The sequence below is a fragment of the Capra hircus genome, chromosome 11, assembly GCF_001704415.2.
Source record: "Capra hircus breed San Clemente chromosome 11, ASM170441v1, whole genome shotgun sequence".
Lineage (NCBI taxonomy): Eukaryota > Metazoa > Chordata > Mammalia > Artiodactyla > Bovidae > Capra > Capra hircus.
In genome coordinates, this window is record NC_030818.1 from 60,498,848 (window position 1) to 60,525,199 (window position 26,352).

General features: G+C 45.0%; 1 protein-coding gene and 1 long non-coding RNA gene across 2 annotated transcripts in view; one reads left to right on the plus strand and one right to left on the minus strand.

Moving 5' to 3' along the window:
- Positions 1-26,352, plus strand: part of B3GNT2 (UDP-GlcNAc:betaGal beta-1,3-N-acetylglucosaminyltransferase 2) — a 138,841-nt gene that overhangs the window by 88,926 nt on the left and 23,563 nt on the right. Inside the window, exon 2 of the transcript XR_001918815.1 lies at positions 9,329-9,492. The gene's annotated coding sequence lies outside the window, so the exon portion shown is untranslated. The remainder of the gene's footprint in view (positions 1-9,328; positions 9,493-26,352) is intronic.
- On the minus strand, positions 15,028-17,861 carry LOC108637148. The gene is made up of 3 exons (XR_001918816.1): positions 17,777-17,861; positions 15,242-15,355; positions 15,028-15,148 (listed from the first exon to the last, which is right to left on the minus strand). It is a non-coding gene; the product is annotated as an uncharacterized LOC108637148 (long non-coding RNA).

A 26,352-nucleotide genomic window follows, 5' to 3' on the forward strand; every position in this document is an offset into this window, starting at 1 on the left:
GTGCTCTCTACTGCTGGGTATCTCTCTCCCTCTCTGGAAGCCTCATTTTCCCCATGGGGAGAGATGTGTGATGGGGCTGGTAAGGGAAGGAACCTCAGATACTGGTTCCAGTGATGCCCAAAGGCCTCATGGTCCTGGGGAGCCACTTAAATACCCAGAGCCTCAGTTTCCCTTCTGAGAAACTATAACAACTCTTCACCCAACATTTGGTGGTATTTCCACTCTGGATTTCTAAGTCCTCTTCATATAACTGTGCTTCATCTCTAGGGTGACTGTGAAACTTTTAGCCTCCAAACTGTGACATTTTTAAGAGTGAAAGGGGATGCAAATACTGATTATAGCGGGACTATTCATAAACTGGGAGCTTCTTCCATGAAGAAACCTTGTCTATCCATCTTAGAGTCCCATCTGTATCCAGCCCAGAGCTTTAAATTCACAGGGATGCTCAGTGAACACTGACTGGTGTCCACCTCCCAGGAAATCTAACTCAGGGCAAATTTAGAGGGAGAGACTTCTCAGTTTAGTTCAAATACCTTAATGTAGGTTGGGTTGGCTTTGGTTATTAAGAGTTGTGAATAAACAAAGAGATAGCAGGGCCCCCATAATGGGCTGTTGAGCATAGGGCATTTCTGACAAGTCACAATCGTGTGGCAGAATCCCCTGGGACCACAGCTGTATGCAAGGGAAGGTGTATTTGTGGGATATCCAAGTGGGATTTCAGGTCTCTGCTTTGCATAGACCTAGCAACCTGCTAGGGCTGCTGGAAGAAATGAAAAGAACCTTTAAGTCTTAACTGCTGGATCCTAGGAGAGCAGGTTGACATCTCTAGGGAAAAAATAACGGTAACCTTGACCTTTGAAGAGTATGCCCACATCGACAAAGAGTTCACTCCGATGTTGAAGGCTCTGGCTTGAACTTGATGGGGAGGATTCTCTTGAATGTACCCTTGGGTGTTTGATGGTTGAGGACCTCTGACCCAGCTCTGGGTAGAAGAGGCCAGGAGGCCATAAGTAAATGAATATAGCTGGGGCTTTCCTTTTGGAGTCTTACAAAGAAGCTGTGAATACCGTGAGGAGACACACCTCTTCTGAGGGCGGTCAGAGGGCTGTGCAGTCTGTGCTCTGCCACACTGAAGGAAGCGCATTCATGTAATGGACACTGTGGACAAATCTTAACAGCAAATGGCAGTCAGGTGTGCATCCCAACAAAATCAGGAGATTATGACAGTTCCTGGTAGAGGAAAACACTGGGCATCTTGAGAAAGGGCATCTTTTGGTCTAAGCGGCTCAGGGGCACAGTATGGAGCAGTGGTGGCCATGATCAGAGAACAGGGTGACGACATCCTTACTGGGCAGTGACAATGCCAACAACAACCTGGGCGCTGTGTGGTTAATGGCCAACACCGCAGTGATGTATGGAGTCCACGTCACTGACCTTGGTGATGGCTAGGTTGGCAATCACGGCAAAAGCCCCAGCAAATCCTACTGAAGCAGAGAGGAGAATGGCACCAAGGAGAAGTACAGAAAGGCTTTATTTGTGGCGGTGATGTTGATAAGATACTGAAGTCCTGCCTGTGGAAGGACAGAGTGGGGACTGGAGTCAAAGATATTTCTGCCACACTGCAGGTGTGACCCGTTCCTTTAGGACTCTGTGTCTGGGGAGAACATAGTGCACTGGGGTTAGAAAAGCTGTTTTAAAGGCCATGTTCTTGAAATAATGTAAATTTACCATTGGTGGCCTTACCTGTTGCTCAGGGAGACTCACCCTTCGTCATTAAACGAATAATCTTTGTTCCTCCTCACCCGGACGTTATCAGTTTCCCATGTGAAAAGCAGGTTGAACCCCAATCAGTGTCCGGAATTCTGAGCACCTGCTCTCATGACTTCAGATGCTTGGCTCACACTCAAAGCTTGCTTTCTTTGTCCACAGGGTCTGATTCTACAGGGGAGGTCCCCCTTCTCTGCAGTCATACCAGCCCCTCAGTGGACCTCAGCTATAGCCCCTCTGGAAGATGCCTGCCTATTTCTCCTTGAAGTGAATTATTTTGGACATAAAACTTAGTCTATAAATAATGTTAGACGATACTGAATATACTCTAAACATTTGCTCAGAAATTATTCAACTGTTTTCATGTGATAATACAATTGTATTAACTTCTCACAGTTTAACTCATGATTTTGGGCTGATTCAGAAGCCCTGCAAACCTCCCCCTATCTTTTTAAGATTAAAATATCTCCCTTATTGATTTTTCTTTTGATAAAATATTACACATTCACTGTAAAAAAAAAAGTTAAAAGATACAGATGGGCAAAAAGAAGAAAATTAAAGATACCACAGTTCCATTTTCAGAGTTAACCATTATTCACAACTTGATGTATACATTCTTCCAAATCTTCTATGTATGGACTCGTGAATGCTTGTGTATAAAAAGCACTCACATACCTATAGAACACAAAGAAGGTTATGTCTAGATATCTCAATAACTACATTATTAGTTTCTAATAGTTTTAACTGTGTAGAATGTTTGTCTGTTTTTATTTCATAACCATCTGTTCCTAATTATGGTGGTGGCTATTAATTCATTTAGTTCTCTGAAGTTTCATATACATTTTAATTTAAAATCTCTTCAAGGTTTTGCATATTATCTCCAGTGTAAATCTTTTTGTGTTGGGAGTCTAAAGACTTTAGCGTTGTTGGTCTTCCTTGTAGACTCTGTAATTCTTGTCTATGAAGACTCTGTAATTCTTGTCTATGAGCTCATCTTCCATGGAACTCATCTTTCCGAGGACATCTCTCCTGTGTTTTCTGGGTTACAGAGGGAGGATTCTCGCAAGGGAGGTTTCAGTGTTGTCCTTTAGGGCATAGCACTGCTGGACCAAATCTTAGGCTAGTGGATCAGGACTGTTTCTACCCATAGCTGGGCTGATAGGTATATTCAGTACAGCCCGTACTGTACTGAATGGTCCTGTTCACTGAAAGGCAGTATGGTCCTATCTCCTGACCTCAAGATTCTGCTACATCTGGGGCTCATGACTCAACTGAAATCACAACCGCAGTCACCCAGTCTGAGTCCCCTGTGGGTCTTGCTGCTTCAGCTCTTATTTACATCTTTGTTCCTGACACTGAGCACGACCCTGTGGGACCTTCCCAGGGACAGACCACCCCCTTCCCCTGGGTCCCTTGCCTGTTGTTTGTAGAGAAGCTTTAGCCTCCTAGGCCTTGCTTGAGTTACAAAGAGCAATTTTAATTAAAGACATGAGAAAATACAGAAACAAATAAAAACAGTCAAGCAAGATGAAATGATAGTTTGGCCATAAAACAAAGTCAAGGACCTTTAGTTCCCCCTCAAGGGCTATAAATAATATCCTAAGCCATATCTTTGGATGTTTTGCAAATACTAGAACACCCACCAGGAGGAAAAAGTTAACTACATGCTGACCATCATCACATGGACCCCAGACTAGCTGGAGCCAGAAAACTGATAACTGAGATTCCCAAAGCATCACCATCAACCAGGGAATTGTGCCTGGGCTGATCACACATCCTACAGCCCTACGCTTCATAATGTCTTTACAAACCCTTCCCTGGAAGGGACTGGGGAGTTTGGGTCTTCTGAACATGAGCTACCAGTTCTCCTTGCTTGGTGCCCTATAATAAAAGCTGTACTTTCTTTCACCACAACCTGCTGTCAGTAGATTGCCTTTGCTATGTGTCAGACGGGCACATCCAGATTCCGTTTGGTAATATTCCTACTCTGTCCTTAAAGATTTGCCTTGCTTGCTTGGAGCTTGGAGATAACATTTTAAAATGGTGTTTTTGTATTTTAAAATCAAGCTTTTCTATGTATTTGCAAAAGGAAGTTAGGGCTGTAGGGGACTAGTGCTCATCAACTTGACCTTAAATTCAATACCAGTTATCCCTGTGTTGGATGGTTTTGCTTGTCTTCTATAGAACAACATGTTCTTAATTGTTTTAGTTGCTTTGTCATTTTCCTCCATGTTCACTGTAATTATCTCAAGCTTTCCCTCTGAGCCAGAAAATTTGTTAGCTTCTTTGATGTTTCTAACTTATCTAATAGATCTATAAATTTCTTGTTTTTGTCCCTAATTTTTTGCCTTCACTCCAATTGCCTTTTTATTTAGTTGATTTATCCACTCATCCTTGGGCTCTTTTTTATTGTTTCAAAAACATACCAAATATGTTTATACACTAAATGGATATAATTTATTAAATGTTGAATTAATGTAATTATTAAATTAATATAATTAAATATTTGTATTGGTTCTATAGTATGAAGCACTCAGGAGGTGTCTTCTATAACAGGGACAGTGATTACCTCTAGACTTGCTTTGTTTATCTTTTCATATTCTGTTTCTTATTTTTTTCTCTTCCCCTCCTCTGCCTTCTTTTTGTTCCTTAAAAACATCTAGCATGTTGGCTTAGCTTCCCTAACATTTCTTTTAATTTTGCATGAGTAAGTCTGGCCAGACCATGCAATGCTCTGAAAGTGAGGGCCCTCATGATACCTTTCTACCTACCTGTCATTCCTTTGACCCTAGAGTTTGGAGGATGAGAGTACTTCCTGCTTCACTGAGGTCTGAGTGTTACAGCGACAGGTGGATGACAGATCTGGGCTCGGCTCTCTTTCCTGAAATGCGCTCAGTGCCCCACACCAGGGTCCTCTTCACTTAGCAGGGATGTGGCCTCTTCCTGGGGCTTTGGCTCATTCCTGGAAGGGAGCACAGAGCCGTAAAAAAAGGCCAAGTGCAGCGGCTCCTCCAGCTCCTGTTGGCCTCCCTGATGGGTTTTTTGCTGGGATTTCTCCTCAACTTTCCCCAGGCTGACTTTCACCCTCTCAGCCCTCTCTATGCTAAATCATGAGGTGCTGGTGATACTCCTTGGTGATACTCCTCTAACCTCTTCTCATTCAGTGCCAGGGGTGTGGAGGGAGAGTGGCAACTAACATTCCATTCTAGAATTCTCTGTTTCATTTCTCTTGACACATTTTCAGTCTTATAAGGTTGTACTATTTTCCATATTTGATTGACTCTAATGTTTGGCTTCCCCCACACCCCCAAATTATTTTTCAATCACTTGAGAAGGAAATGGCAACCCACTCCAGTGTTCTTGCCTGGAGAATCCCAGGGACGGGGGAGCCTGGTGGGCTGCCATCTATGGGGTCGCACAGAGTCGGACAGGACTGAAGTGACTTAGCAAAAATGAGTGAAATAGAAGGAGGTTGTGCGATCTGGCATCATTTGTACACCCTTACCCAAAGTCTAAGCAGATGCAGCTGTCGAGAATGCCGCACAGGATCCCAGGAACTCCTGGGTTATGGCTACCGTCGGAGACTTGACTCATTCTCCTCAGACAGCAGACTCTCTCAGTCTCTCTCTCAGGCCCTTTGACCCCTGCTTTCTTCATCTGTGAAGTGAGTGTGTTGTATTATGCTGTTCACCTTTCATTAAATTTCACTGTATCCAAAATGAAATTATACTTCCTTCCTACATCCAAAACGTCGAGTTTCCTTCTCCAGGATTTCTGAGAGTTTCCTGAGGCACAGCCTGGCATGAGCTCCACGAAACCTTTCTCATCCAGCCTTCTCACCTTGCTGCCTTGATTCTGCCTCTGTGCTCATGAGACTGGTCTCTTGGTGACTCTGCCAAGCCCAGGGGAGAGGACATGGCCCTGCTGTCAGCCCTACAGCTTCTCTGACAACAGGCTCCTGAGAGTACTTTCCATCCGCCTTAGGAGTGTCTGGTACCCACAAGGGCCGACCAACAGCAGTCTCCAAGCCCACTTACCAAACAGAGAGGAGGGGAAATCCTTTCCTCCCCCAGCCTAAGGCATCTCCCTTGCCTGCCACGGGATGAATGACTGTGAGAACACACTAAGGTAAGTGCAATATCCCCATGCCCCACCCCCTCCCGCCACATAGGTAGAGGTGTGGCCTGATCTCCTTGGCTCAGAGAAGATGACCGTAATAGTCTCCAGTCTGAAGGTCCTGGTCCCAGCCACAGGCCAGTCCAAGAAGCAGCAGTCTCTGTCCAGTGCGTTGCCACAGCCTTTTCTCTCTCCTGGGCTGTGGAGAGGGTCAGTCTGCCATCCTATGGCCACCTCATCTCCCACAGACACTTCTTGAACAATTCAGTAGCTACATCTCCAAGGAACCAACAATTATTTTCAGCCACAGAGCAGTCTACACCTGTATTTAAGGAAAGAGGGAAACTAAAACCTGTGTCTAATTTGTCTGGGCCAGTTCTGCTCCTATGCTCAATGCGTGTTCCCAAGTAGGACCTATCACTTCTTGGATCAGAGCCTCCTATCTGGGTTTCCTCCAGAACAACCGTGGCTGCTTGCCTCATATCTGGTTGATTGCAAGTGCTGTTTGACATGATTAAAACTAGACAACACCAAGAGTGAACCCTAAAGTAAACTATGGACTTTGGGTAATTACAATAGATCTGTGGAGGTCCGTTATTTGTGACAAACATACCCCTCTGGTGGGGGATGTTGATGGGAAGGCCATGCATATATGGGGGCAGGGCATATATGGCAAATCTCTGTATCTGCCCCTCAATTTTGCTGTGAACCTAAAACTGCTCTTAATAAATACCTTAATTAAAAAAAAAATTGTTTTTGTTTTTCAGCATCCTGGTGTCTGGCTTACAGGAAAAAGTTTCAGCGGTCATGCCTGAGATAAGGCTGCCTTCTGGAAGCCCCTCTGCAGACAGGCACAACTCCCCCGGACCCCGACTTCTTATTGGATAGCAAGTCTCAGAACTCCAGCTTGGTCCTTCCTGCCTGGCTGGCTTCTGTGAGCAGTCTGACAAGACTGCCCCTTTTCTCACCCACCTGGGGTCTGTGCTGTAGAACATTCCAACCACTTCAAGAAAGGCAGGAGCAGTGGATGTTTCAAGGCCAATTAAAGCTCCAGCTCCACTTCACTCCCCGCTATTTGTTAGCACCTCTATGATTTTCACCTGCTGGGACAGGAGTGGAGGAAGGGGTTCGCTGGGAGGATCATTTCCAGTTACTACCTTGGAGAGGCTGCTGCGGCTGTCCTGACCTCTGTGCTGGGCAAATACATGAACCATGTCTTAGTGCAGTGACCAAGTGAGGGCTTCAGGCACCCTTGGGGCCCTGGGTCTGCAATCAAGCGCCTCACAGAATGAGGAATGACTTTAGGATCCTCTGTGGAGATGGATTGAAAACTTTCTTCATAGCCAGAAAAACTGCTCTTCCAGAGGGAGACTGGAAACCATCTTTGCACTTGAACCCCTCGTTGTTCCTGCCTTTCTTGAGTGGTTAGAATGTTCCGCAGCACAGACCTCAGGTGGGTGAGAAAAGGGGCAGTCCCATCAGACTTAGGGCTCCCCGAAGTCTAGCAAGAGGACTGAGCTGGAGCTTCGAGTCTTATTCTCTAACAAAGGGTGGGGGTCTGGGGGAGTTGTGCCTATCTGTGGCAAAGCCTGCAGGAGTCAGCCTTATCTAAGGCACAGCCTCTGAAAACACTTTCCTGTGAGCGAGGCACCCGTGTGCTCACATTTTAACAAACATCATGACCTTTACTTAACACAGGGCTGGGGAAAAGCCAGGACAAGTGTTCCCACTTTGAAGAGCCTCATAAATGTCATGGCATCTTCCAACATGGGGATGAGGAGCCCACTGTCACCTGAGTCAATTTTCCAGATGTGGTGGTGGGAAAGGACTGGTGGGGGTTATGGGTGGGATGGGGAGGAGGCAGCCAGCTGGTATCATGGAAAAAAACCTGGATCTGAGTCTCGCTCAGAGGCTGGATGGGCTTCCAAGGTGGCGTACTGGTGAAGAATCCGCCTGCAATGCAGGAGACTTGGGAGATGCGGGTTTGATCCTTGGGTCGGGAAGATCCTCTGGAGGAGGAACTGGCAACTCACTCTGAGGAGGAGCCTGGCGGGTTACAGTCCTTGGGGCTGCAGAGAGTTGGACACGACTGAGCACACATGCACGCACAGAGGCTGGCTACCCTAACCACGCAGACTGCAGCTGCTGGCAGTCCCACCTCCTGGCATGCTCTTTTCTCAGCTGTGCTGTGGGAGATGAAGGCGGAGTGATCCACGCCTGGTATTTCTCACCCAGAATGTATAAGCTCACGGATGTGAGAACCCTTGAAAAAGCCACTGGCTACTGATTCAACAGTAGCAGCACAAGAGGATACATCCCGGACTTGGTGTTTAAAGTCCCAGGTTGGATCTGAGCTACTTCTTGGTCATGTAAATTTAGGCCAGGTACTTCATGTCTCCAACCCTCAGTTTCCTGACCTGTCAGATACAAACACCCTGGATCTAACTCCCTTGAGAGGTGGATTAAATGAGCTGGGAATGCTCAGGAAATGCTGTTATTTGATGCTGTCAAAGGTCAAGGCCTCTTATTTGGGAATAGGGAGCAGGACACATGTGACCTCTACAAGCCCGTTCTCTCTCAAGGGAGGAGAGCACCGGCTGGCCAGCGGCTGTGGTTCTCTGGACCAATGGCTGGTTTCCCGTGGGGGCTTTTCTGCCTGGGCACAGTTTCGGTTTCCTCTCTTAATCTTGGTCCAAGGCCGGAAGTGTGGGGGCGTGCAGATTTCTCAAGCTGAGACCTCTGCAGAGCAGGCTCTGCTCACTAGTATTCTTGCCATCACATCTCCCTGGTTCGTGGAACAGAAAGGAGAGCCTGGTTACACATATCACTGGTTTCTCTGTTTTCTTTTGTGACTCATTTTGGTGCATATTTCAAGTAAACACTTTCGGGGAAGATACTGGCAGCTCAGCTGGTAAAGAATCCGCCTGCAATGAGGGAGACCCGGGTTTGATTCCTGGGTTGGGAAGAGCCCCTGGAGAAGGGATAGGCTACCCACTCCGGTATTCTTGGGCTTCCCTGGTGGCACAGATGGTAAAGACTCCTCCTGCAGTGTGGGAGACTTGGCTTCGATCCCTGGGTTGGGAAGATGCCCTGGAGGAGAGTATGGCAACCCACTCCAGTATTCTTGCCTGGAGAATCCCCATGGACAAAGGAGTCTGGCAGGTTGTCCAGGGGTTGCAAAGAGTCAGACACGACTGAGTGACTAAGCACAGCACTCCTTGGCTTAGTTTTCTGCTCCCCCAGCTTTGAGCTAGGCAATAAGTCTTCCCTCGGTGTCCAGCCTGCTGTCCTTGAGGAAGAGGCCAGGGTACCTGAGACCACCATTTGCCTGGGCTGCCTTCAGCCAGGAACTGAGAGGGTTTGGGCATTTCTATAATATGGAATTCATTCCGTGTCCTTCGTGAAGAGTGAAAGCCATTTGCCTCCCTTCTGTCTTTCCTTGCAGGCAGCTGGCACTGGCTGAAATTTCTCTGTCAGTGACCCACTCCTCTGTGTTTGGGTCTCATGTTGAATGCAGACATCCTGGGAGTTGCCACAGTCTTCAGGAGTGATACTTCCTATTTACAGAAAATCAAGGCCCAGCCAGGGAGGACTTTGCAACTTCTCCAGGTTTGCTATTTTTACCATCTCATGTTTCCTATAATCATTAGCTGTGAAACTCATATAACAAAAATGCATCAAGCACTTCTGGTGAACATTGAAGAGAGTGGGCACTCAGAGAGGGCCCTGTACCTTGCTCTGCACATCTCTTCCATCTGGCTGTTCCTGAATTATATCCTCTTAAAATAAACCTGTAATCTAAGTGAGTAAATGGATTTCCTGAGTTCTGTGAATCACTCTAGCAAATTAATCAAACCCAAAGAGGGGTTTCAATTAACCTCTAATCTAGAGCCAGTTGGTCAGAAGCACAGGTGACAGTCTGGGCTTGCATTTGGCATCTGAAGTTGAGGGAGGATGAGGGCAGTCTTGTGGGGCTGAGTCCTTAACCTCTAGGACCTGACACTGTCTTCAGGTAGATAGTGTCAGAAGTGAGTTGATTTGTAGGACACCCAGTGGGTGTCAGAAAATTGCTTGTTGGTGCGGGGAAAAGCCCCACCACCCACTGCAGCAAAGCTGGGTTGGTCCAGCTCTTTGGTTAGCAGGCTGGTTAGGAATCAGCCACAATGTCCCTATAGCCATCCCAGACTGCCACGCAGCTGGTGGACAGTAACCCTCTCCTGGCTGGCCTTGGACTCAGGCCACCTGTTCCTACCACATTTACTAGTTGTCTCCACACTCCTGCACCTATTTGGGGGTATATGAGCTTGGCCATTTTAAACAAAGGAGGTAAACGTATTCATCAACTGCTGTGAGTTCTGTGTTGTATTCTCAAGCTCCCAGAAATCTCTGTAGATGTAGGTGGAATGCAGTCCCCAGTCAACAGAAGCAGAAACTGCGATTGGAGGGGTGGTGACTGTGCTGATTGTCCCTCAGCTGGTGCTGGCCACACTCCAGAGCTCATGTGATTTGCCTTGAGAAATGTCTTCAGAGAAAGGGACGAAAGCTTTGTGGTTCATATGAGCTGGAAGGACTTTATGAAGTCCTTTTCCACAGAATGAAGTCCATTTCCTCCTCTGAAAAATGGGGATCCTGCTAATACCTTTCTCATAGGTCATTGTAAGGATTCAATGAATTAATTCAGGTGAAGCATTTTGAACTAGAAAGCGCTGAGTAAACGTTGTTAATTATTGTTCATATCATCATTGCTGTCTGGCATACCTCCTTCACTTCACAGGTGGAAGGGGAGGTTCAGGATTAGGAACATGCCCAAGGTCACACAGCTACAGACTATGGCACAGTCAGCTCCAAACAGCCAACCCTGTGCCAGGTTTCCCATGTTAAATGGCCACATGACAAAACCATAGGAGAGACCATGTGGCGGTGTGGGTTACAAATGAGTGATGTAGACTTTGAAACGTCCTATCAATCATCAAAGGCATGTGTTCCCAATATTTTCATTAAACAGACTGGTTTTAGATTTACAGAATTTTTGTCAACACCACACAGAGAGTTCCCATATGAAACTCCCATATGAAAAAGGAAAACAGTTTCCCTTTTTACTAACATCTTACCTTAGTATGACACATTTGTCCCAATTAACAAATCAATGTTGACACAGTATTATTAACTACAGTTCATACTTTATTCCGGAGAAGGCAATGGCAACCCACTCCAGTACTCTTGCCTGGAAAATCCCATGGACGAAGGAGCCTGGTGGGCTGCAGTCCATGGGGTCGTGAAGAGTCGGATACGACTGAGCGACTTCACTTTCACTTTTCACTTTCATGCATTGGAGAAGGAAATGGCAACCCACTCCAGTGTTCTTGCCTGGAGAATCCTAGGGATGGGGGAGCCTGGTGGGCTGCTGTCTATGGGGTTGCACAGAGTCAGACACGACTGAAGTGACTTAGCAGCAGCAGCATACTTTATTCATAGTTCCTTGATTTTTACCAAATTTCCTTTTTCCGTTCTGGGGTCTCATCTGGACACCCCATTACATTTAGTTGTTGTGTCTCCTCAGGCTTCTCTTGACTGTGCCAGCTTCTCGGACTTTGTTTTAGATGACCTTGGCAGTTACAAGGGGTACTGGGCAGCTATTTTGTAGACTGCTTCTGTTCCTCACCTGGGATTTATCTGAGCTTTTTCTCATTGAAAACTGGTGTTTAGGATTCTGGGGAGAAGAACACAGAGGTAAAGCATTATCTCATCACATCAGGTCGAGGGTATATCCATCAACGTGACTTATCACTGTTGGTGCTGACCTTGGGTTGACCTCTGCTTGAGGTAATGCTGGGCAGGTTTTTCCACTGTAAAATTACCTCCACTCTCTTCCATACTGTATTCTTTGGAAGGAAATCACTATGTGCAGCCCTTTAGCGACTCTAAGGAGTTATGTTCCCCTCCAGGGTGAAGTATCTGCATAAATTATTTGAAATTCTCTGGCATGGAGAGATTTGTCAGTATTTGTATTTTTAAATATACATGTAATGTTACAGTTAGCTAATATTTTAAGGTACAATTTAAGATATATATATATGTACAATTTATGGTATAACGTATAATTAGGGAGAAATTTATTCTTACACCAAATGGAATCAACCTATCAAAGTCTTCTTCTTGATAATATATATTATTTGTAGCTAAGGTCTGGTCAGATCTGACAAGAGCATCATGCTTTTAACACTTGAGAGCTGGATTTGATCAAGTGTTTATTCTGTGCCAGTACTGTTCCCAGCACATCATTTTCTGTATTAACTCAGTCTCCCTGAAGTGAGAACTAGTATCATGTCCATTTTACAGATAAGGCAACAGAGGCCCAGGCAGTTGGATAGCATGCTCATATAGCTAGGGAGAGGCAGAGCTGGGGGGAACCCTGGCAGTTTGGCTCCAGAGCCCCTTTGGTGGCCTCCCCCTCTGTGTGCCTTGCCTGGCCAAGCCTCAGTGCCAGAAACACACGTTCATTCATTCTCCTCAAGGGAAACCAAGTTGCCATCCCCGTAGGAGGTAAGGCTGTGCCGAGGGTGCAGACCAGGGGTAGGGCTGGCCTCGAGCTTCCTCGAGGCTCCGGGCCATTTCCAGGTCTGAGCTAGGCACAGGGCCATCTGAGCTGTTTGAATTTGGCCATTGAGCAGAGGCTCCACAGCCTCAGTTTTATCACGGAGGTCAGCGCCCTCCTCAGAGAGCTGCTGGAGCAAGAGAGGAGTGTCCACCAAGCTTTCAGCCCCAAAGCTCCCAGAGCTTCTGCTGTGGGACTCACCTCCATGCTAGGGGCCCCAGCGCAGCCAAGAGGTCATGAAACGAAAAGTCATTTAAAAGCAACTCGGCTTTCACTTGCATTTCTCCTATATGGCTAAATGAAATGAGAGACTCTCAGAGCTTCTCTCACTTCCCCCAGCCCTGACCCCACTGCTCTCCCTGCAGGTGTCCCTGCCCTCTTCCTGGCTCTCAGATCCTCCCCTGGCTGTTTCCTTCCTTCCCTGGATTTTTATGTTAAGAATGGCTGGCAGAGCCGGGCTCCTTCCCTTGGAGGATGGGGTCCAGAGGAGATGGAGGGGTATGGAGTCACCTTTCCTGGGGATGGGAAAGGCAGGGACCCATCAGCCTTGTGTTCCCTCACACTGCCTGGCCCTTGCTTGGTAAGGGACAAGGTGCCTGTGTCCATTTCCTAGCACTGCTCTAACAAATTACCACAAGCTTTGGGCACCTCAAAACAGCAGAAGTGGATTCCCTCACAGTTCTGGAGGCTACGAGTCAGAAATCAAGGTGTTGAGAGGACCATGTCCTGTCTGAAGGCGTAGGGGAGGATCCTCCCTTGCCTCCTCCCACTGTCTCATGGTTGCTGGCAGTCTCTGGCACTTCTCGGCTTGTAGACTCATCACTGGTTTCTCAGACTCCGTCATCGCGTGTCTTCTCCCACGTGTGTTTGTGCTCAGACTTCCCTCTTCCTGTAAGGACACCAGTCACTGAATTAGGGTCCATCCTGATCCAGTATGACCTCATCTTAACTTGATTACATCGCCAAAGATGCTGTTTCTAAATAGGTTCTTGTCCACAGGTTCAGAGGCTAGGGCGTATCTTTGGAGGGAAGACAATTCAACCCAGCTCATAACAGTGCCTTATTGTTCAGAATTATTCTGAGCTAGCCCATTCCTGTCCCCAGACCTGGTTCCCTCAGGCCTGTAAATTGTTTCTGTCTCTGTTCAGGCAAACCAGAGTCCTCTGCCGCCCTACAGCAGAACCTTCTTCTGGCTTCATGCCCTCAGCACCGCACTGAAGAGAGATGGACCAAGCAGGTGCTTGCCTGATGCTGTGAGGGAAGGACTGGAAGCATAGCTAGTGGGGAGTACATTTTCTGGAACTTATACTTTTTCAACCACTTTTTAAAATGGTAATATGTTGCCATAATGTTTTCCTAAGACTTTGAGTAAAAATTATTTCTCCTGTGAAGAATCAGTATGAAATATAATATTAATAGTTATATCAGTGGGAAAAGAGTATTCAATAATTGAAGCTAGAAAAACATTCACATGGATAAAACTGCAACAGGATACCCACCTAACACCACATATATGAAATCAACACTAAATGGATCAAGGATAGCATCAAAGCATGTCTTCATAAGTTCATCTTGGCAGAAAACATAAATAACTATTTTTTTTTGCACTAGGGAAAGGAGTAATTTCTTTCAGTTCAGTTCAGTTCAGTCGCTCAGTCAGGTCCGACTCTTTGTGATCCCATGAATCGCAGCACGCCAGGCCTCCCTGTCCATCACCAACTCCTGGAGTTCACTCAAACTCACGTCCATCGAGTCGGTGATGCCATACAGCCATCTCATCTTCTGTCCTCCCCTTCTCCTCCTGCCCCCAATCCCTCCCAGCATCAGAGTCTTTTCCAATGAGTCGACTCTTCGCATGAGGTGGCCAAAGTACTGGAGTTTCAGCTTTAGCATCAGTCCTTCCAAAGAACACCCAGGACTGATCTCCTTCAGAATGGACTGGTTGGATCTCCTTGCAGTCCAAGGGACTCTCAAGAGTCTTCTCCAACACCACAGTTCAAAAGCATCAATTCTTCAGTGCTCAGCTTTCTTCACAGTCCAACTCTCATAAAGTGCAAAAAAGCAACAGCCAAAAAGAGGAAAGATTGATAAATTTGATCTGGTTAAATATATTATAAAACTGAATATTCATTCTCCATGAGTCAATGTGTACATCAGGATACACGTAAAAGAATATTCTTAATAGGTCCTTGCTGCTGCTATTGCTAAGTCGCTTCAGTCGTGTCCAACTCTGTGCGACCCCATAGACAGCAGCCCACCAGGCTCCCCCGTCCCTGGGATTCTCCAGGCAAGAACGCTGGAGTGGGTTGCCATTTCCTTCTCCAATGCGTGAAAGGGAAGACGCTCAGTCATGTCCAACTGTTCGCGACCCCATGGACTGCAGCCCACCAGTCTCCTCCATCCATGGGATTTTCCAGGCCTTACATAATAATAAAAAACAAACCCAGAAATATCTTAGAATGCCCACTGACAGGTAAATGGATAAATAAACTGATACTTGCGCAGTGGGATATTATACAAGATTAAATTTTATTTTGGGGGTCCAAAGACTTTAGTGTTGTTGGTCTTCCTTGTAGGTTTTGTAATTCTTTTCTATGAACTTATCTTCCACGGAAAATGTGTTTCTAAGGACATCACTTCTCCATCCTCTGGGTTGTGGAGGGGGAATTCCTGCAAGAGAGGTTTCAGCGTTGAGCTTCAGAATGTTGCACTACTAGACGAAACCTTAGGCTCGTGTGTCAGGACTGTTGACTCTGTTTCTACCTGTAGCTGGGCAGATGTGTCAGTAAAACTTCTGCCTGGTCCTCTTCATCGAAGGGCAGCATGGTCCTGCCTCCTGACCTCATGATTCCATCTTGGTCTCATGATTCATGGAAACTACAACCCAAAAGAGAAACATATAGATAAAGTAACTTACTGTTAATATTATATATCTTGGGTTGAGACATGTTTACAGATGTTCAAATATGTATAGTTTTGAAATGAATTAATAAATTAAGGTTTTAAAAAGCCTTTTCTCATGCCAAAAAGAAAAAGGGTAGTATGTGCCAATGATCGAGTGGTCAGATTCTATGACACCAAGAAAAATTAATGAAAGGGAAGCTTTTTTAAAAATATGCTCTATTGGGACTTCCCTGGTGGTCCACTGGAAAGACACCAAGCTCCCAAGGCAGGGGACCTGGGTTTGATCCCTGATCAGGGAACTAGAATTCCACATGCTGCAAAGAAGACCTGGCAGAACCAAATAAATAAAAAGAAACAAATACTTGAAAAAAAAAATGTGCTCTATCACCCACCAGCCAGTGGTGTCAGCTCTATCCCTGGCTCAGCCCTCCCTCAGATAGCTCCCATCACAACATAACCCGGCTGTGTTTCCTCCCGCTCTTGGGCAGTGCCATCTGGGAGTCCATATTTGGTTGAGCTGCAGAGGGAGGGTGTTTCTGTGGCCTGGGGCCTGGAGCACACCTGGTGTGAGGGGGAGGAGCTCCCCCTCCTTCCAGAGAAATCAGCTGGGCAGCATCTTCACTGCACACAATGGCAGAGACAGAGATGTCACACCATTGTTACTAAGGTGGCCCTCCTTTTCAATTAAAGGATTAGAGATGGGCCGGCAGAGAAGCACTTGCGGAGTACTTCATCATTTCCTCTCGCTCTAATATACTTTCCTGTGGCACACATACCCGTGAACCAGGGTAGAGGTGACAGGAAGGAAGGAGGCCCCCTGAGTATTGTGATTACAGGGGTACCTGCAGCTGCAACCACACACACACACACACAGTCCACAGAAGGAGGGTGGGGAGCAGGTGGTTAAGAGAAGAGAGAACAGAGAGAGGTTATTTGTATCTCCAAATTTGGCCCCAGACTGTGAGATTTGCAAGTGACTCTGGGAGCCTATTTTCTCCCACCCTATTCTACTCCCAGGCCTAATTTACTTAACAAAATGAACGATGATGGTTCTTTAGAGTTTACAAAATGCTCTGGGTAACATCATCTCATTTGATCCTCCTAAAATGAAGTCCTGTGAGGTGGTTGTGATTGTGACCTTTATTTTACGAGTGAGGAAACTGAGGCTCAGAGCGGCTCAGGGACTGGTCAAAGTCACAGACTCAGTGGCAGAGCGGAGAGTAAGACTTTGACTCTCTGAGTAGCTTTCTTACACCATGCTGTGGTTTTATCACCAAGATCTTGGCAGTTGCCAGAGAGGGTGCTAGAAAAGCACGGGACAGCCACCTACCCCTTGGGCTGGCATCTGGCCCTTTCCCACTGGGAAGCGAAGGAACAGGGGTGGCATCCCAGTCTCCTCCCCAGCTGCGGGGAAGTGGTGGCTCTGAAAGGAAATACCCAGAGTTGCCTTCTGAGCCTAGTGGGGGCTGAGGGAGCTGTGGCCTTGAGCAGCAGAGCTCTGTTTCCTTGGTGTCTGTACCTTCTGCAGGGTAACCCATGGTGCCTCTGAGTATACTGTTTTCTCTGGTGAGTCCAGGAAAGGAGTGCTCAGGAATTGTTTCACTGTCATTTAAAACAATTGTTTAAAAGAACTGCGTCAAAGTTTAGTGTTCTGGTTTTTGTCAGGTAGGCTCACTGTAAAAGCAAGTGGGGAAATTACAATCAAATTAAAAGGAGAACAAGAGTCACAGCCCCCAGAGATAATCACTTGTCCACCAGGAACTTAGCCCCTGGCTGGGAATCTAGCCAAACACAGCTTTTTCTTACCTCCCTTCCAGGCCCCACATAAATTCTAACAGAAAACATTCCGTTTCTACTTAGGATGTAGAAAGCTGTAAGAGAATAAAGAACATAGCCCCTACCCAAACAATGAGGAAAAAGTCTACACATCATAAGTCTTCCTGAATCCACCAGAGAGAACCAAGGTCACAAGGCAATCAAAACGAGCTGAATGCCAAAGAATGCCTCTGATAAGTACACCACATAGCTGAGGATAGAAACAGTGAACTTGAATACACACCAGTAGAAAGTATCCAAAATGAAACACAGAATAAAGAGTGAAAACCAGAGTATTGAAGAGTCATAAGGGGACATTGCTGGTGGTCCAGTGGTTAAGACTTCGAGCTCCCAATGCAAGGTGTGTGGGTTAGATCCCTGGTCAGGGAACTAAGGTCCCGCATGCTGCAGCCAAGAAAATTTAAAAATGCTAAAAAGGGCTGTTTGTTAAAAAAAAAAAGAGAGTTGTGAGACACTATCAAAGGGTCTAAAATGCAACTGACTGGAATCCAGAGGAAGAGATGGTGGTATCTGGCTCTGTGTTGGGTGAAGCTAAATAAGAAGCGGACTCCTCCTTACCTGTGAGGCTGGGTGAGCACTGAGCTTTGCGGAAGAAAAGAACAGGGAGAGAAAATCTACCTTTAGTGTCAGAGCCTGTTGCCTGGCCAGGGGACGACCTCTCGATAGAGGCAGTGGAGACTGCAAGTGTGCTACACTTAAGGAATCCTAGCCAGGTGGACCTGAGCCCTAAAGGTGGCTAGAGCCATGTAAGCAAATAATAATACACTCAGAGAGACCCAGCAACCAGGAAAATGAAATCTAGGAGAGGACTCAGAATAAATGGCTCTGAGCCAAGTATAACTGCTGAAGGATACATGCAATGTTTGAACAAAAATTAACCTTCACCAGTATTAGGCTTTTGCTGGGTGATGCTGTGATAACGACCAACCCCAGAAATGCCATGGCTTAGGAAAAAAAAGGTTTGCTTCTCGGTTGTAACACCTCTCCTTTGTGAGCTGGCTCTGACTCTGCCTATACCTTTTTCATTTTGGAGTCAAACGAACAGCCCCTACCTGGAATGTCCCAGCTTATGGAGGAGGGAAATGAGATGACAGAACCATGTGAAGTCTCTTAAAATTTCTTTTCAGAAGTGGCCTGTGCATCTTCTACTCACATTTCATTGACTAAAGCAAGTTGTCTTCCAAACATGATGTCAATGAAGTAGAAAATAACAAACATCTCACAGAGGAGGGAAAATGGTTGGGAGCTGTGAAAAGATCGAGCTCAGAGCATTTAAGACTTAAGAGGCATCAGTGCTTTTTTTTCTGGAACTAAGATGTTGATTTTATAATGAGAAACTCAGTAGATTAATTTGAAACTTGCATGGGGAAAATGGAAAAAATGTGTGTTAGCTACTATTGTTTTTTGACCCATAGTACAGCTGAGGAAATTGAGGCCCAGAAGTGTTAAGGAATTATCCCAAGGTCACTCAGCTGTGGCAGAGCTGGTATTCAGTCCCAGGTAGTCTGGCTTCAGTGACTGTGCTGTTAGGGACGGTTCTTAATCATATTTGCTGCTTCTTAACAGACATGCTATTCTGCCAGGATAAACAAGTAGGGGGACAGATCCAAGATACCTAATATGAGAAAAAGAAATTTAAGAGGGAGAAAAGGAATTGTTGGAGGAGGTGTAGGAATTAAATAAATGATATAGGAAAATGCCTCTGAGTTTAAGAAAGATTTGCAATTTAAAAGAGCTCAGTGACCACTATGGAGAACAGTGTGGAGATTTCTTAAAAAACTGGAAATGGAACTGCCATATGACCCAGCAATCCCACTGCTGGGCATACACACCAAGGAAACTAGAATTGAAAGAGACACGTGTACCCCAATGTTCATCACAGCACTGTTTACAATAGCCAGGACATGGAAGCCACCTAGATGTCCATTGGCAGACAAATGGATAAGAAAGCTGTGGTTCATATACACAATGGAATATCACTCAGCCATTAAAAAGAATGCACTTGAATCAGTTCTAATGAGGTGGATGAAATTGGAGCCTATTATACAGAGTGAAGTAAGTCAGAAAGAAAAACACCAATACAGTATATTAATGCATATATATGAAATTTAGAAAGATGGTAACAATGACCCTATATGTGAGACAGCAAAAGAGACACAGATGTAAAGAACAGACTTGGACTCTGTGGGAGAAGGTGAGGGTGGGATGATTTGAGAGAATAGCATTGAAACATGTATATTATCATATGTGAAACAGATCGCCAGCCCAGGTTCGATGCATGAGACAGGGTGCTCAGGGCTGGTGCACTGGGATGACCCTGAGGGATGGGATGGGGAGGGAGGTGGGAAAAGGGTTCAGGATGGGGAACACATGTACATCAATGGCTGATTCGTGTGAATGTATGGCAAAAACCACTACAATACTGTAAAGTAATTAGCCTCCAATTAAAATAAAGAAATGAATTAGACAAAAAAAAAAAAAAAAAAAAAAACAAAAATAAATGAAAGGGCTCAGTGAACTCCAGGCTGGGATTGAGGGAAAAAGCACACATGTAGTAATAGCCTGTAAAATTCCTCAGCTCCCAGGATAAAAAGAAATCTCTATAAGCTTCCAGAAAGAAAGAATAAATCACTTATAATAAAGAATCAAACTGTCATCAAGTTTTTCATCTGCCATGCTGGACATCAGAAGACTATTAGTAACATCTAATGAAAGAAGAGGACCTTGACCTAAGAATTCTGTAACTTCACCTGGCAGTCTTTCCTGTTAGGGTAGATATGGTGGGCTGCAGAGAGTATATCACCCACATGCATCATTTAAGCAATTTGTTGAAATGAAGAGCCCTGTCTGAAGCAACAAATGAATCAAAGCAAACATCTCAGGATAGGGGAAGATGAAGAAGAGAGGGATCAGTAACAGTGAGAAATAAGCCTACTGTGCTTCTGTGTGTACTCAGTCGCAAGAAAGAAAGTGAAGTCACTCAGTCATGTCTGACTCTCTGACCCCATGGACTGTAGCATACCACGCTCCTCCATCCATGGAATCTTTTAGGCAAGAGTACTGGAGTAGGTTACCATTTCCTTCTCTGGAGGATCTTCCCAACCCAGGGATCAAACCCGTATCTCCTGTGTCTTCTGCGTTGGCAGGCAGATTCTTTACTGCTGCGCCACTTGGCAAGTCTATGCCTTTGTATACCTAAATCTAAGTGAATAATGATAGAGGGACTAGTAATTTATCCTCTAAGTTTGGACTTATAATTATGGTGAGAGATTTAAGAACATTTCTTTATACTAAGAATCAAGCAGGCCAAAAATAAATAAATAAAATCCTAGAGGAATAGAAGATTTTATTAACAAACTCAATTACAGTAATGTAACTAGGCGACCTGTGAATAGAGTGAGTGAGAATGAGACCAGCTCTTGGTGGGTGGGATGGGAAGGACCATTTCAGGCATACCAAAGGCCCCTCTGAGAACACTTCTCCTGTCTGCTCACTGATCTTTAAATCAAGATGAGAAATGAGTGCTTTGCTCTGAGGCTTTGTTCTGTACTCAAAGATCTCCTAGGTCTTGAAAAAGTCTTTATTTTAAACTATGGTGATACCATCCACTCAGCACAAGTGTGCTTGTTAAATTCCATCCTGAGAAGAGCTTTAATAAGGAATATACAGGACAGAGCATGAGTTCAAAGAGAGGGAGAGGGGTGGAGGAAGGACCCAGGAGATACTCAGGGTGGCAGTGCTGCTCCTCCTCAAGCCCACTGATCAGTCTCACCCCCAGCCCTTCCTACCCTCTTTCCCACCCATCCTTCCCCATGGTGTCTCCACACCTACATTTACATTGTAGTATCATGGGTGATGGGACAAAGCATTCCTTTTTCTTTCAGCATAATTCCTGAGACAAGCAGCTGCTACTTATGACATTTCTCAAACTGAGAGCATAGTGAAATGTGACTTTTAGCTCAGAAAAAAAAAAAATCTGAATTTTAATTGTGGAGCTCCTGGGTCAGCAGTGTCCTTGACATTTGAAAGCGTGAACCTTATCTGGAGCAGCTCTTAGGAGGCTGACAGACCTTGTTGAACTCGAGCTGTTTAGAATCCATTGTAGGGTTATTTCTCATTTCTGTTCTCCAGTTATACAGCAGCAGAAGGTTCACTTAGAATATAAATGCTTTTTTCATTAATCCGGAGAACTAACTTAAAGTTTAAATGGCCATATTTTACAGAGAATGTAATAAAAAGAAGTATTGTATTTTCCCCCCTCATATTATTGATATGCAGGGAATATATGCCCGGGACTCAGAGTTCCCTCAGGTGTCTCACTCTCCATCTCCAAATATATCTTGACCTCAGCTCCTCTGCTCTGCTGTGACCTTGAAAAGCCCCGGTCTTTCCCCAGCTGTACCTGTTTCTAGCTTCTTCTCCTGCCATGTGTGTATTTATTACAAGAATGACCTCACAATGGATGTCAGTGTTTTTCAACTATAAAAATTGCCTTATTTGGTTGTGTTTATGCAGACATGCTATTTTTAATACAAATAGCTGCTATTAAATGCAAAAGCATTGTGTTAGGCATTTTAGACGCATTTTTAGTTTGAGATTATTATTCTCATGTCTCAGATGACATTCTGATTATTTGTAACAATCATCCCCACATCTGATGGATTAAAATAACTCAATATAGTCATATGCTCAAACTTTTATTAGCTGGCTGGGTTCAGCTGGGTGGTTCACTCTTGAATCGTCACACATGGTTGCCATTGTAGCCAAAATTCAGCCTCTGTACACCAGTACTGAATTGAATCTCAGAGTTTTGGGTGAAGTAGAAAAGAATAGCTTTATTGTTTTGCCAGACAAAGGGGGATCACAGTGGATAAATGCCCTCAAACCGTGTGTCGCGACTTGGAGTCGAGGAGGCTGGATGTCTAAACTGCCTTCTTCACTCACATGTCTGATGCCCTACCTGTGATGATGGAAGTGGTTGGAGGCTGGCTGAGCATCCCTGTCTTTACATAGTCTCTCCCTGTTGGGCTTCCTCCCAACATTATAGTATCAGGTAGTTGGACCCACATGACCACTGCCTTCCCCAGAGCTAGTGTTCCAAGGGACCAAGGCTTCTTATGACCCAGCATCACTTTTGCTGCACCCTGTTGGTCATTATATGAAGCCCTGTTCAACGTGGGAAGGAACCACAGAAGACTGTGGATACTGTGAAGAGGCAAGGTTCACTGTGGAGTGGAGGGTGTCTTTACAGACTCGGAAATCAAGGCTTTGATGTAATGTGTCCAAGATGATAGTGCCAGCATGCAACAAAATTGAGATCTGAACCAAAGGGGTCCATTTGACCCCAAAACTTGTTTTTCTGTATCATTCTCTACCTTATTGGTTATTCTGGCTCTTTAGCATAGAATGTCTCTAGAATGACCTGTTTTAACTGTTGCCAGGCTGCTCGACAGCATCAAGAGTATTTTGGTTGAGTTTAGATAGAAGAGATCAGGTAAAATAAGAAGCATAGCTACCCCAAACTCCTTCTGGGACTGTATTTGTAGGATGAAATCACCCAAGTTTTCTTCAAATCAACGGACGGATGTTTCTTTAGTGACTGGTCAGTACTGCTGCCTTCCCCTAAGGAGTCTAAAATGTCCCCCTTTTAGCTCTACTCTGGGGACCATGGCAAACAGTACTTTGATCCTTAGGGCACTGATGAGCAGTCATCCATTTAGACAAAGTTTACATTGTCCTAATGTGACGACTTTGGCAATTCAGGAAAAACGTCAGTGAGGGTACATTTAGGGGTAATAAATACCCCTTATATGTGTGTCCTGTAGCTTTTAAAGTACAGTTATGCATTTTATCAGTCAGGATAGGCTGGGTTATACTTTTAAAAAAGAAAAAAATTTCCTGTACATTGAAACAGCAGAGGTTCATTTCTCACAGCACGTTTCCTGCAGATGTATTAGGTACTCTGTTCCCTTGCCTTTTGCCTCCTCTAAGACCTAGGACAGTGGAGCAGCCACTATTCAGAACATTGCTAGTATCATGGTAATGTCACAGTAGGTCTCACTCGGAAATTAAATATTTGGCCCACACGTGACACGTATTCCTTCTGCTCAAAATTCATCAGCCGAAGGAAATCATCTGTTGGAACTGGCCACAAGGACACCAAGAAGTATAATCCTAAAATGTGCCCAATGACTGTTTGGAAAAAGCACTAATGAATATCACATACAAATGACCGTATAGGTTTTCTTAGCAATTTGATGATGCAAAGAGTTGTGGAGTTGTCCTCATTGTCCAGATGTATAGAGACAACAGCAACAGCAGAACTTGTTATATCGTTAGTGCAAATCTCTGTCCCTGATGCATAGTGAGGCCAAACAAACCAAAACATCAGAGTTTGGAGCAGAGAAAGGTTTCTTGCAGGGCCATGCAAGGAGATGGTGGTTCAGGCCCTCCAAAACCCCCTGAGTTTCCAGTTTCTACAAAGCATTTTCAAAGGTCAGGTGAAGGAAAGGAGTCACGGGATCTGTGATCAGCTCTTACACAATTCTCTGATTGGTTGATGGTGAGGTAATAGGGCTGTGTTATAGGAATTAACATTATCAGTCCTTAGACACCAGGAGGCCTAGGTCTGTGTGCTTATGGTCATCAAGTAGTTAACATTTTCTGCCATTCTGCATAAGGGATCTTAGTTCCCCAAGCAGGAATCTAACCTGTGTTCCCTGCAATGGAAGCACAGAGTCTTAACCACTGGACTGGCGGGGAAATCTTTGGTGGTGGTGGTGGTGGGTGTTCACATCTATAAAACAACTCAGGAAATGTGGAAGAAGCCCTGCCCTGGGAAGACTCCATAGAGTATTGCTCAATTACAATATATATGAAGCTGTTATAAAAAATTAAAGGTTGGTGAAAAAGGGTGGGGTTGGTATATGACATACAAGGAGAATAAATCTCTTTTGCAAGGTTGGTTAATAACAGGCACCCTATATTTCCCACCCCATCCATAGCCCTGTACTCAAGAGAGGCAGAGGAAGTAATGCAGGGGCACTTAACTTAGGTCCACAGATAGGCTCAGACAATAAAGAATGTGCCTGCAATGCAGAAGACCCAGGTTTGGTCCCTGGGATGAGAAGATCCTGTGGAGAAGGAAATGGTAACCCACTCCAGTATTCTTGCCTAGAGGAGCCTGGTGGGCTACAGTCCATAGGGTTGCAAAAAGTTGGATCTGACTAAGCAACTAACACTTTCACTTTTCCTAGATAGAGGGAGATGATTTACAAACTCACCCCTAAATTGTAGGCAAAATGTGTGTAGATGTTCATTTTGGGAGAGGAAGGGTACAGTTTGTACTAGCTTATCAAAGAAGTCTATGACCCCCAAAAGTCACTGAAAAGAGTAATGAACCAGTAGTCAAGAACTGAGTCCCAACCTTGGCTGCCTCTAACTGGCAAACTTGGACAAGTCATTTCTCTTCTTCATTTGTAAAATGAGGTCCAGGACTTATTGATATCATGCTCTCGTCCAGCTCAGTACACACTATGCTGGATACCTGTGGCCAAGCAGATCTGAATTCACGTCTGGTTCTGCCTCTCAATGGTTACGTGGCCTTATGTCAATTCTAGAACCTGTTCACACCTCTGTCAAAGGTGAATACCTAGGCAGGCTTCTTGGGAGGATTAGGGACCGTGAGTGGAGAACACCTGGCCATTGTTATTAAATGATGCTTCCTATGAGTCTATGTTTGGCTCAAGTCCTGCTGAGCACTACATATTTTCAGTGAGTAGGCATGGTCTGTCAGGAATTCAAGTTGTACCAAATCCAGATGTTGGCAAGGCCTTGCCCTCGAGCAGTTCCTACTCTAGAAAGGAAGTCTGGGTGGAAGCCTTGCCCAACCTCATCCATGTACACACCATGCCTGACTCATGTCTTGCCTGGACTTTCCAGTAGGGCCAGCTCCTGTCCCTACTTGCTTCTCTACACAAGTGCTGAGTCATCATGGGCTAAGTCATGACATGGGCTTATAGCCTCCCCAAGAGGCTGAACCCACCAAAGCACCAAATACTGATGGAGCCACAGAACCAACCCCTTGACCTTTCCAGCTTTCTTCACTGGCAGCTTCCCATGTTACTGCTACTATAGCCATCATACCCCAGATTGACTCACTGCTTCCTGCTATAGCTAGGGCAGGGATTATTGCTCCTGGTTTAGTCATGAGGTGTCGCAAGCCCAGAAGAGTAAGGTAAACGTAACCTCCACAAGGAAACACAGTGAGCTGGTGGCGGCCCTGAGTCAGGCCTCCTATCTCCTGGTCCTTTGTCACCTCCTTGCAAGATGTCATTATATTAGTTTTCTGTTGCTGTTATAAAAATTACCATAAATTTAGTGGCTTAAAACAACACAAATTAATGAAAACCACTTAAAACACTGAGATACCACTACGAGAGTCTGAAAAACTATCCACACCAAATGCAAGTGAGGATATAGAGCAACAGGAAATCATTCATTGTGGGTAGGAATGCAAAATGGTACAGCCACTTTGGAAGATAGTTTGGCAGTTTCTTATAAAACTAAATGTACCCTTACCACATAATCCAGCAATCATACTCCTTGGTATTCACCCAAAGGATTTGAAAACTTATGTCTACAGAAAAACCTGTGCACAGATGTTTATAGCAGCTTTATTCATACTTGCCTAAACTTGGAAGCAACTAAGATCCTCAATAGGTAAATGGATAAATTAAATGTGATACCTCCAGACAATGAAATATTATTAAGCACTAAGTAGAAATGCACTATCAAAGCCATAAAAAGCAGGGGAGGGAGCTTAAATGTACATTACAGAGTGAAAGAAGTCAATCAGATAAGGCTACATCCTGTGTAATTCCAACTATTTGATGTTCTGGAAAAGGAAAAGTTTATATGGAGACAGTAAAAACATAAGGTTGTTTCCTGGGGGTTGGGCAGGGAGGTGAATAGGCAGAGCACAGAGGATTTTTAGGGCAGTGAAAATACATTGTATGAGACTGTAAAGATGAATCACGTCATGATACATCTGTCAGAACCCAGCAAATGTACAACACCAAGAGTGAAGCCTAACGTGAACTGTGGACTTGGGGTGATGGTGCTGTGTTGGTGTA